Here is a 10,687-nt window from a genome sequence, read left to right as displayed (position 1 = left end):
CAAATTAGCTGTAACAGTAAATGATTTATTGTGAAATAACGATTACAGTGATTCCATTTCTATACAGGGCGTGAGTCTGACTTTATGGCTGTTTTCAGTGGGCACATGCTTTAGGGATCCTGACTTTGCACATTGGGTGTTGCACTGCAATAATGTCTCAAAATCTGGGCCCTAGCCTATCCTTCCCCATACTTACCCTTTGCCTTTGATTCTAGCCTCTTGGAATTATCCTGCTTATCCTAATATTACATTATTAATGTCTTGATAATAGTTAGTACTTACATACCACTTTTCATTTTCTCAAGTGCTGGACTAACATTAAGGCCTGGCCTACATACAGATTTTTATACCAGTATAACTATTTCCGTTGGTGGGGGGACAGGGGACAGAGATCTTTTTTTTATTAATATTTTTATATCAGTACAACCCCTAGTGCAGATGCAGTTATTCCAGTATAAAAGTGTTTTATGGCAGTGTAGCTATTCTCATATGGAAAGGGGAATTATTTATAAAGGGGCTGTAGCACTTAACTCTACCAATACTTATCTGTGCAGACAAGGCCTAAAAACCAGAGTTTGCCACCCTTATCCACACTGAGTAATTTCATGAGTAGTCCTGGAACCAGGCCCTAACTAATGAGGCATCACAGCCCCCATGAATCCAAGGGGTATTACTATTACCATCATGCAGATGGGAAAACTGAAGTCTTGTCTGTGCACTAACTTCAAATGCACAGAGTTGCACCAGTTTTAATTAATCCAGTTTAGTGCGGATTCCTATGTGGACACTTTTATTTGGTAAGGAGGATCTTATTTTGGTTTTGCTCTAAGCTGCTTCTGATCAACCTAAACTAAACTGAAACAAGCCTAGTATAAACTGCCATAGAGTGTCCACACAGCCTTTTGTACTGTTTTAACCAAATGGGTTTAAAATCCCACCTAGAGTTAAACCGGCGCAACTCAGTGTGTAAACAAGCTGTGAGACAAAGGATGAGTGGCCTAGCTAGCTCCCTCCAGTGAGTCAATGGCAGAAGCGTGATTAGAATTTAGAATTTCTTTGCTCAGTACTCAATCCAGTAGCCATTGCTTTCTGTCCTCACTTAGCATTCTGATCTGTGGTTCTGAGGGGATATGATATCCCTTTGGAATAAAGATGATGGTAACAGTAATAGATTTGATCGCTGCTGGACTTTATTTTGGTATCTTGAGTGCAAAATTGTTAGAAGGTACAGTTAACATTTTGGAATTGTCAGGGAGGCATTCGGTTTTTAAGATGCACCATGGGCAATATTGTTAGTAATATTTAACACATTTTAATAATTTTAGTATTTATTTGATTCAACTAACATGGAGAAGGGTTGGTTCCTCAGAACCCTCCCTTGTACAGCCTCCTTCAGCAGCCTGGCTGGCTCACAAGCTCCTCAGAGCATCCTCCTGGGGATTACTTCTGTGTTACACTGGGAAAATGTCTTGGTTTCTTAGCAGCTTATCTGATAGAAGAAAAAGAAGGTTAATGCAGCAGTGTGTGTGATGTTTACACTAACACATGCTTGGTCAGTTTATAGAAATAGGCGAGAAATGTACTTCCAGTTCCCTTGCTTCAGACGATGAGACATTTCCTGTCTTGAATAATGGTAAAGGACATATGCATTATGCCTTGCAGTAACACTCCTCATTCCCACATTACCAGGAGGAGCTATGGAGTCCAGTGAAATCCACTTAAAATCTAAGAACTGAGGAAATAAATAGTAAAAGTTTCAGGATATTGGCATTTTATTTTCTCACTAAACATGAACCATTTATTCCCAACTTGCCTTCTCTTATGGTCAACAATTGGTTTAGGTGTTGTTCCAATGCAGTTGTGCAGAGAGCAGCTCTGCATTGTTCATTTGTCTTTATCTCAGATTGTGTTTTGTGGCTGAGTATTGTTCATCAGTTTGGCATTCTTTTCTCCGAAAAATGAGAGAGCATTGAAGTATTTGCTGGATAATGCATTTCTATGTGTGTGTTTGTTTTTACAGATAAAATCTGGCTTGGCACAGTATTTGCTATTGAAGTCTTTGCCTGCAGATATCCAGATTTTACAGGGATGGCAAATCTTGGATGCTTATACCCCAAATGGCCTCTTCTGATAGCGTGGTAACCACCAAGTTTATCGGGAAGTAGGGTCAGGGATAGAGGTTACTGCTGTGGCCCAGAAGATGCTCATCCTTCAGGAAAACTGAGACTCCAAAGGTGAAGACAGAATACACAAGTGTATGTGTAGGGGAAAAACAACAGGAAGGAGTGGAGAAGGGATGAATTGAGCAGAAAGGAAAGGATAGGACCAGGTGATGATGGATCCAGGGAGGGGAAAAGAAAGAGTGGTCCATGGAAGGAAAGAAAGATGGGGTAAAAATGATGGAGCTGGTGTTTAAGAATGGCACTTAGCAGCCAAGTGGCACTGTGATTAATGCTGTTCTGCCTTTTCCCACGGAGACTCTGGGCTCGTGTTTTAGGTACAGTCTTGTACTCCCTGGACCTGAAGGAGAGAACACGTCATGCCACTCTGCATGACCCCTGTGTGCGCTGATGGGCTCCCGAAGCAATTCCGTCCAGCCCTCGTCAGCCACACAAAGAAATAGTCATGGAATGAGCCTTGCAGGAAAGGAGGCTGGTGTAAAATAAGGTGGGAAATCTTCTCTCCAGCGGGAGGGAAGGAGGAAATGACTGGCACACAAGGCTGTGCAAAATGTCAAGAGCAAACACTTCCCCATCACTGAAATTACTCAAATAATTCCTTAGCAGTTTTTATGCTGAAATACTTTCAAATATATCTGCCACAATGAGGTGAGGTAAAAAGAAAACTAACATTGCTCTGCAATCATGAGGCTGTAGTAAATAGCTTACCATAGAAAAGGATCATTATACAGTCATGTTCATTTTATTTTTCTTTTGTTCTGTCACTTCAGCAGTTGTAAAACACTTACATTAAAGACAAAGTCAGTGGCCTGAAGCAAGCTGTGATGGATCTAAAGACTTATCTAGCCCCACCAAAACCCTAAAGACTAGTTAGCACAGCCTCCTTACTCATTTGCTATTCAGGCAAACCTTTTTTAGGCATGTCTAATTTACAGAATCTTCTTTTTGAACTGTCAAGATTTTTTTTTTCTGATGGTTTGACTCACTGCTAAACAGAAGTGCAGCTTCCTTAGCCTAGGACTTTCCCTTTTGTTTTGTTCCCTTTTTTTAATCCTCGTTATTTATTGGGCAGGGAGTCTTTCCCATGTGTCATCCACACTTTGCAATATACAAGGATAGTTTAATTTAAGCTTTTATTCCACCTTCCAGAGCTTAAACAGCAAGTTTTGCCCCATTCCCATTTCTCAAGCATGCTACGTCCTCTCAGTAATTGAAATTGCTAATGAAATTGACTCTGCCTCCTTTGAGATATGGGTCAGATTGTGCTGTCAGCTACACCAGCGTAAATCCAAAGTAACTCAATGGAGTTGAAGTGAGTTACTCTAGATGCACACAGGGGTAACAGAGAAGAATTTGGCCTGCTGCTTTAACCATTCTGCTTGGACAGCCTTGTTTAACTTCAGAAAGCGTTGATGACTCAGATCAGCTTACCCAGTTACATGCAGCATTCCAACAGGCTACTTCTCTTGCAGAAAAATAGTGAACAGAAACAGGAAGTTCACATCAGGGTTGTTAATGCTGCAAAGATCAATTAATCAGGCTCTGCACCCCCATCTTCAGTTGTTTCTGTTACAGTTTCACAGTAACAGAAAATGGGCCAAAGAGTCTGATTGGGTCTTTAGAAACTAAATTTTCAAGTCTCTCATTCGGTTTCATGAGTGGGTAATTTAATCTTAAGGTAGAAAGTGGGTCAGGGTAAAGTTGCAATGGCGAACATTAAATTTTGACAGGTTTCAGAGTAACAGCCGTGTTAGTCTGTATTCGCAAAAAGAAAAGGAGTACTTGTGGCACCTTAAAGACTAACCAATTTATTTGAGCATGAGCTTTCGTGAGCTACAGCTCACTTCATCGGATGCATACTGTGGAAACTGCAGAAGATATTATATACACAGAGACCATGAAACAATACCTCCTCCCATCCCACTCTCCTGCTGGTAATAGCTTATCTAAAGTGATCATCAAGTTGGGCCATTTCCAGCACAAATCCAGGTTTTCTCACCCTCCGCCCCCCCCCCCCCCACAAACTCACTCTCCTGCTGGTAATAGCCCATCCAAAGTGACCACTCTCTTTACAATATGTATGATAATCAGGGTGGGCCATTTCCAGCACAAATCCAGGTTTTCTCACCCCCCCCACCACACACAAACTCACTCTCCTGCTGGAAATAGCTCATCCAAACTGACTACTCTCCTTACAATGTGCATGATAATCAAGGTGGGCCATTGCCAGCATAAATCCAAGTTTAACCAGAACGTCTGGGGGAGGGGTAGGAAAAAACAAGGGGAAATAGGCTACCTTGCATAATGACTTAGCCACTCCCAGTCTCTATTTAAGCCTAAATTAATAGTATCCAATTTGCAAATGAATTCCAGTTCAGCAGTTTCTCGCTGGAGTCTGGATTTGAAGTTTTTTTGCTGTAAGATAGCGACCTTCCTGTCTGTGATTGCGTGACCAGAGAGATTGAAGTGTTCTCCGACTGGTTTATGAATGTTATAATTCTTGACATCTGATTTGTGTCCATTTATTCTTTTACGTAGAGGCTGTCCAGTTTGACCAATGTACATGGCAGAGGGGCATTGCTGGCACATGATGGCATATATCACATTGGTAGATGTGCAGGTGAACGAGCCTCTGATAGTGTGGCTGATGTGATTAGGCCCTGTGATGGTGTCCCCTGAATAGATATGTGGGCACAGTTGGCAACGGGCTTTGTTGCAAGGATAGGTTCCTGGGTTAGTGGTTCTGTTGTGTGGTATGTGGTTGTTGGTGAGTATTCGCTTCAGGTTGGGGGGCTGTCTGTTGGCAAGGACTGGCCTGTCTCCCAAGATTTGTGAGAGTGTTGGGTCATCCTTCAGGATAGGTTGTAGATCCTTAATAATGCGTTGGAGGGGTTTTAGTTGGGGGCTGAAGGTGACGGCTAGTGGCGTTCTGTTATTTTCTTTGTTAGGCCTGTTCTGTAGTAGGTGACTTCTGGGAACTCTTCTGGCTCTATCAATCTGTTTCTTCACTTCCGCAGGTGGGTACTGTAGTTGTAAGAATGCTTGATAGAGATCTTGTAGGTGTTTGTCTCTGTCTGAGGGGTTGGAGCAAATGCAGTTGTATCGCAGAGCTTGGCTGTAGACAATGGATCGTGTGGTGTGGTCAGGGTGAAAGCTTGAGGCATGTAGGTAGGAATAGCGGTCAGTAGGTTTCCGGTACAGGGTGGTGTTTATGTGACCATTGTTTATTAGCACTAAAACCCCTCCAACGCATTATTAAGGATCTACAACCTATCCTGAAGGATGACCCAACACTCTCACAAATCTTGGGAGACAGGCCAGTCCTTGCCTACAGACAGCCCCCCAACCTGAAGCGAATACTCACCAACAACCACATACCACACAACAGAACCACTAACCCAGGAACCTATCCTTGCAACAAAGCCCGTTGCCAACTGTGCCCATATATCTATTCAGGGGACACCATCACAGGGCCTAACAACATCAGCCACACTATCAGAGGCTCGTTCACCTGCACATCCACCAATGTGATATATGCCATCATGTGCCAGCAATGCCCCTCTGCCATGTACATTGGTCAAACTGGACAGCCTCTACGTAAAAGAATAAATGGACACAAATCAGATGTCAAGAATTATAACATTCATAAACCAGTCGGAGAACATTTCAATCTCTCTGGTCACGCAATCACAGACAGGAAGGTCGCTATCTTACAGCAAAAAAACTTCAAATCCAGACTCCAGCGAGAAACTGCTGAATTGGAATTCATTTGCAAATTGGATACTATTAATTTAGGCTTAAATAGAGACTGGGAGTGGCTAAGTCATTATGCAAGGTAGCCTATTTCCCCTTGTTTTTTCCTACCCCCCCCCCCCCCAGACATTCTGGTTAAACTTGGATTTATGCTGGAAATGGCCCACCTTGATTATCATGCACATTGTGGGGAGAGTGGTCAGTTTGGATGAGCTATTGCCAGCAGGAGAGTGAGTTTGTGGGGGGGGGGGGGTGAGAAAACCTGGATTTGTGCTGGAAATAGCCCACCTTGATTATCATGCACATTGTAAAGAGAGTGAGTTTGGGGGGGGGGTGGGCGGAGGGTGAGAAAACCTGGATTTGTGCTGGAAATGGCCCAACTTGATGATCACTTTAGATAAGCTATTACCAGCAGGAGAGTGGGGTGGGAGGAGGTATTGTTTCATGGTCTTTATAATGTCTTCTGCAGTTTCCACAGTATGCATCCGATGAAGTGAGCTGTAGCTCACGAAAGCTCATGCTCAAATAAATTGGTTAGTCTCTAAGGTGCCACAAGTACTCCTTTTCTTTTTATTAAATTTTGAATAAAATCATTCGCATGCTGTCAAGAGTTTGCCAGATTCTAAAACAGCTCTGTCATGGATGAATAATTGTCTGGCTTCTTACAAGCACAGGCTTTTCAATCTCTTTATCACTTTATTACATATACTGTCATGTTAATTGTGCTATGTATATCAGCAAACTCTGTCAGATCAATACTTACATGGACTGTGGTAAACAGTTCCCAACCCTTCTTTCTGAAGTGATCTTCCCTTACAAACTGTCCACATCCAACCTGCTACCCAGTGGGGACAAGCCAGGAAATGAAATTTCTCAATCTCAAGCTCCGACTTGGAAGACAGCCAGGGTGCACTCCAGAGTATGAGCTCTGACAGCGGGCATCAAGGCTTCTGGCTTAAATGTAGGTCATCATTCAGTTATGGAAATTCACTGCCTCGAATACTGCGTGTGGAATGCCATGAAGCACTGCTTTGGAGAGACAAAGCAAATGTGTAACATGGTCTGTGACATAACTGCAAATGTGTGAATGGAAATCCTTCCGTTTGCCTTAGCTTTATGTATTAAACACTCAGCTTGGGTGGCAAAGCAAATGGCATCACTAAGCCAGCATATAGATACTTGGGGGCACATATAGGGCTGCAGTTAAAATAGAAAAAACTGTGACATAAATGAGGCATCTGTCCTTTGTATTTCTGAATGGTCTATGCTCCAGTAAAAGTTCCATTCCAAGGGCTGGATTCTAGTCTCAGGGAGAAGTGCTGTCTGTGAGCTAATCTCCCCATTGTCTGCAGATCTCTATCCTGGATCTGGCCAGCAGCAATTAATGTGAATCTTTCCTTGCTTGTAACACACCCACCCACACCCTTGCTGTTTGGATCTGACTGGTGCTAGGTTTTCAGTTCCACATTGTTCAAACACAACATGCTAGGTTTTTTAAACCGTGAGATTGACTCCTGCCTCTGATCGGCCCATGATGCCAGACTCCATCACCCACTACTTAAATTTTCAAAAAAACACCTTTGTGCTTTCTCCCAGGCTGCCCCTCGTGCTTGGGAGGAGCTTCCTAAACTCGTCCGCAAAGCTACATCATGGTCCTCCTGCAAATCCCTCCTTCGTCATGGGGTGCCTACAAAAAACTTGACATTGTTAGACCACAGTCTACCATGCTGACTAATACTATTGCCTTGCGCTCCTCCATCTGTCTTTCTGTATCCATCTGTTGTCTTTTGTCTTATACTTCGATTGTAAGCTCTTTGGGGTAAAGACTATCTTTGTTTTTGAACAGTGCCTCGCATATTATGACGTCTAGCAAAATACAAGTACTAAACAATACAACATAACAATTATACTACTGCACTTCTGAGAAGTATTGTGGCCAATGGGTAAAAAGAGGCACAAAGAGTCAGTATTCTTGGTTTCTATATCCAGCTCTGCTCTGACTTATTATGTGACCTTGGATAAGTCACTAGTCTCTCTATGCTTCAGTTTGGTGGCCTGTGAAATGGGTACGCTAAGAATTCATGGGATGTTTTGTGACCAGTTAATTGTTTATGTAATGGCTGTCAGAAACGAATGAATCTGAGACCTTCAGCTCCAAAGCATAGTCTTCTACAACTTTAGCAATAGTTGGTATCAGTAGTAGGTTATTCTACTTTATTTGGATCAGAGGGGCATGATACATTTGGCAAGTGTCTTATATTTAAAAAATTCTCTAAGATCCCTAGATGGAAAAGGCTGGTATAACTTCAGTAAACATAGGGTTAATTATTTATGATATATTATTTAAATTATCTATTATTTTGGTATAAAACTCACACCCTACCACCATTATTTATACTTTTCCTTCTTTTGCGTGATTTTTATTTGCTTGCATCATCTGTTTGCGTTTTCTGAAGTAAAATGGAGATACAATGGAGCAAATCAAGAATTGTATAATCACTGTGTTGTATGAAAAAATAGTATTTGTTAATATATACCTAGCCCACCTTTGGAACTGGAATCAGTGGAAAGCCCACGTTTCTCGGAACCACAAACATTTGGCCAGGACTGCATAGATGCTGAATGACAGGAACAGAAAGAGTGGAGAGGCATTTTCATCCCTTCTTTGAGAAAAGCTGATGGAGAGAGAGGAGGAAGAGAAGAAGAGAAAATGAGAGAAGGGGAAAGCCAGTGTGGGAAGAAGACAGTGATAAAGGAAGAGAGAAAAGTGCAGTGCAGAAAAAAATCTGCATGTCATTTTTAGACAGCATCCTAGATTGGTGTTAGGGGTTCCAAACAGGAAGATTGATGTCTCTGTAAGCAGAGAGTATGAGCCCTCAAAACTGGGCAGGTTTTATATTTTCCTTTGCCTAGCTCTGCTAGGCTCTCCAGGCACTCTGCTCTCCTTCTAGACATGCACTTAATGAATCACATTGACAGTCAGGCACAGTAAATCACATCCCATCACAGAGCACTCACACTTCCATTCTCATATGTGCTCATTCATTACTATGGCTAGGTATATCACAAATAATGCATCCGATGAAGTGAGCTGTAGCTCATGAAAGCTTATGCTCAAATAAATTGGTTAGTCTCTAAGGTGCCACAAGTCCTCCTTTTCTTTTTGCGAATACAGACTAAAACGGCTGCTTCTCTGAAACAAATAAGGACGGTGTCTTTCGCTTTTAGCAGCAGTTATTAAGTAATGCTGTCAAAGAAAGAGAGAGGCCCTCCCTTTCCCCATCAGTCTCCTAATCCATACTCACTCCTTGCCTTTGAGACAACTGTCTGGATAAGGGAACTACGGATGGGAGAGGGGAAGTAGTCAGTACTCAAGTCCACCCGATTTGCATGATTATATGTGGGGACTGGTGCATTTAAAATACTTTTAAAGCAAACTCATTCATCAAGGTCCCCTTAATCATTTGGTTAAGTGAGACATGGGTTACTGGAATCATGATTCCATATTGAACGTCGGGGTTAATCAAAGGCATTTGCAGTCTCTTCTTTTGGCATCTACATCTAGTTGTTGTTCTTGTCTCAAAACGACACATCTTCTACTTTCTTCTGTTAACAATAGGTGTAGAAATAGCTGGGAGGTCAGTTTTCTTTGCTTTAAAAGATGCCTGATCTTTCATACTTTCTGGTTTGCTTTTAAAAAATATCTAAAGAGACACTCCCCACATTTTCTAAAAATTAAAAACATTTTACATGCCCCACATACTCATTTTAGAAATAATCAGGTGATTGGGGGGGAGGGCAGGAGGAGAGGAATGGAAGCTTTTCCAAAGTTCCTATGCCACTTTAAAAATGAGATTTAGGCTGCTAAATCAGTTAGATGCTTTTGAGGTAAATTTTTCAAATCTCCTAAATGTGTTATTAAAGGAGGTGAGCCTGATGTGATGTTGCAGGGATTAAACTTAATCACTTCAAAGAAAACCACCTGAGCTAGCAAAAAAATCCAAAGCTACTACCATTAAACATTACAAACTTGTAGAGCCTTGTTCATGTCATCTAGTGACATTATCTTATGTTGTAATGTCGTAGTGAGAAGTATTTGGAGACAGAGTTCAGAGGTGAATTGTGAGATGATGTAAGTTACACTCTGAGATGCACTCAGACTCCATCAGGACTAATTACGCCCACTTTCTAATGTGTGAGTGAATGTAAGGAGATGCTTAAGTGGGTATAATTTACACACTGAGGAAATGTAAGCTCAAATAAGGGGTGGCTTATTTATATCTTTGAGATACCCTCCTGATAGCACAACTCTGGCACAATAGCCAAAATTAGTCAGGGCATAGGAAGGTCCTGGCCATGCCCCTGGCATTCTTCCTGCTTTGACTGCCTTATATTTTTTAGACTTGCCACAAAATTTGAGTCATAGAAAAAAACCCAGTTGTCAGACCAGTATCTGTTATGCTATGTGTCTCTCTGTAACAACACGTGAAAAGGAAATGGATCACAGGAAGTTTTTGGGGGCCAACAGCTTCAGTAGCCCCTTGTTCTCCAAATTTAAATCACAGGGCTTCTCCTTATTCTGCTGCGGGTCATCACCTAAAAAAAAAAAAGGGGGGGGGGGAACTGGGCAAACTTTTACTTTCTGAAACAATGGCAAGAATATGCTACTCAACACAAAATCATATTGATCTATATTTGACTCATAAAAAGAGAGAGTGAAGCATGGTGCTAAGGTGATTTTTTTATATATATAT

This window comes from Chelonia mydas, chromosome 1 (genome assembly GCF_015237465.2).
Source record: "Chelonia mydas isolate rCheMyd1 chromosome 1, rCheMyd1.pri.v2, whole genome shotgun sequence".
Taxonomy (NCBI): domain Eukaryota; kingdom Metazoa; phylum Chordata; order Testudines; family Cheloniidae; genus Chelonia; species Chelonia mydas.
Note: the sequence above shows the minus strand (reverse complement) of the source record.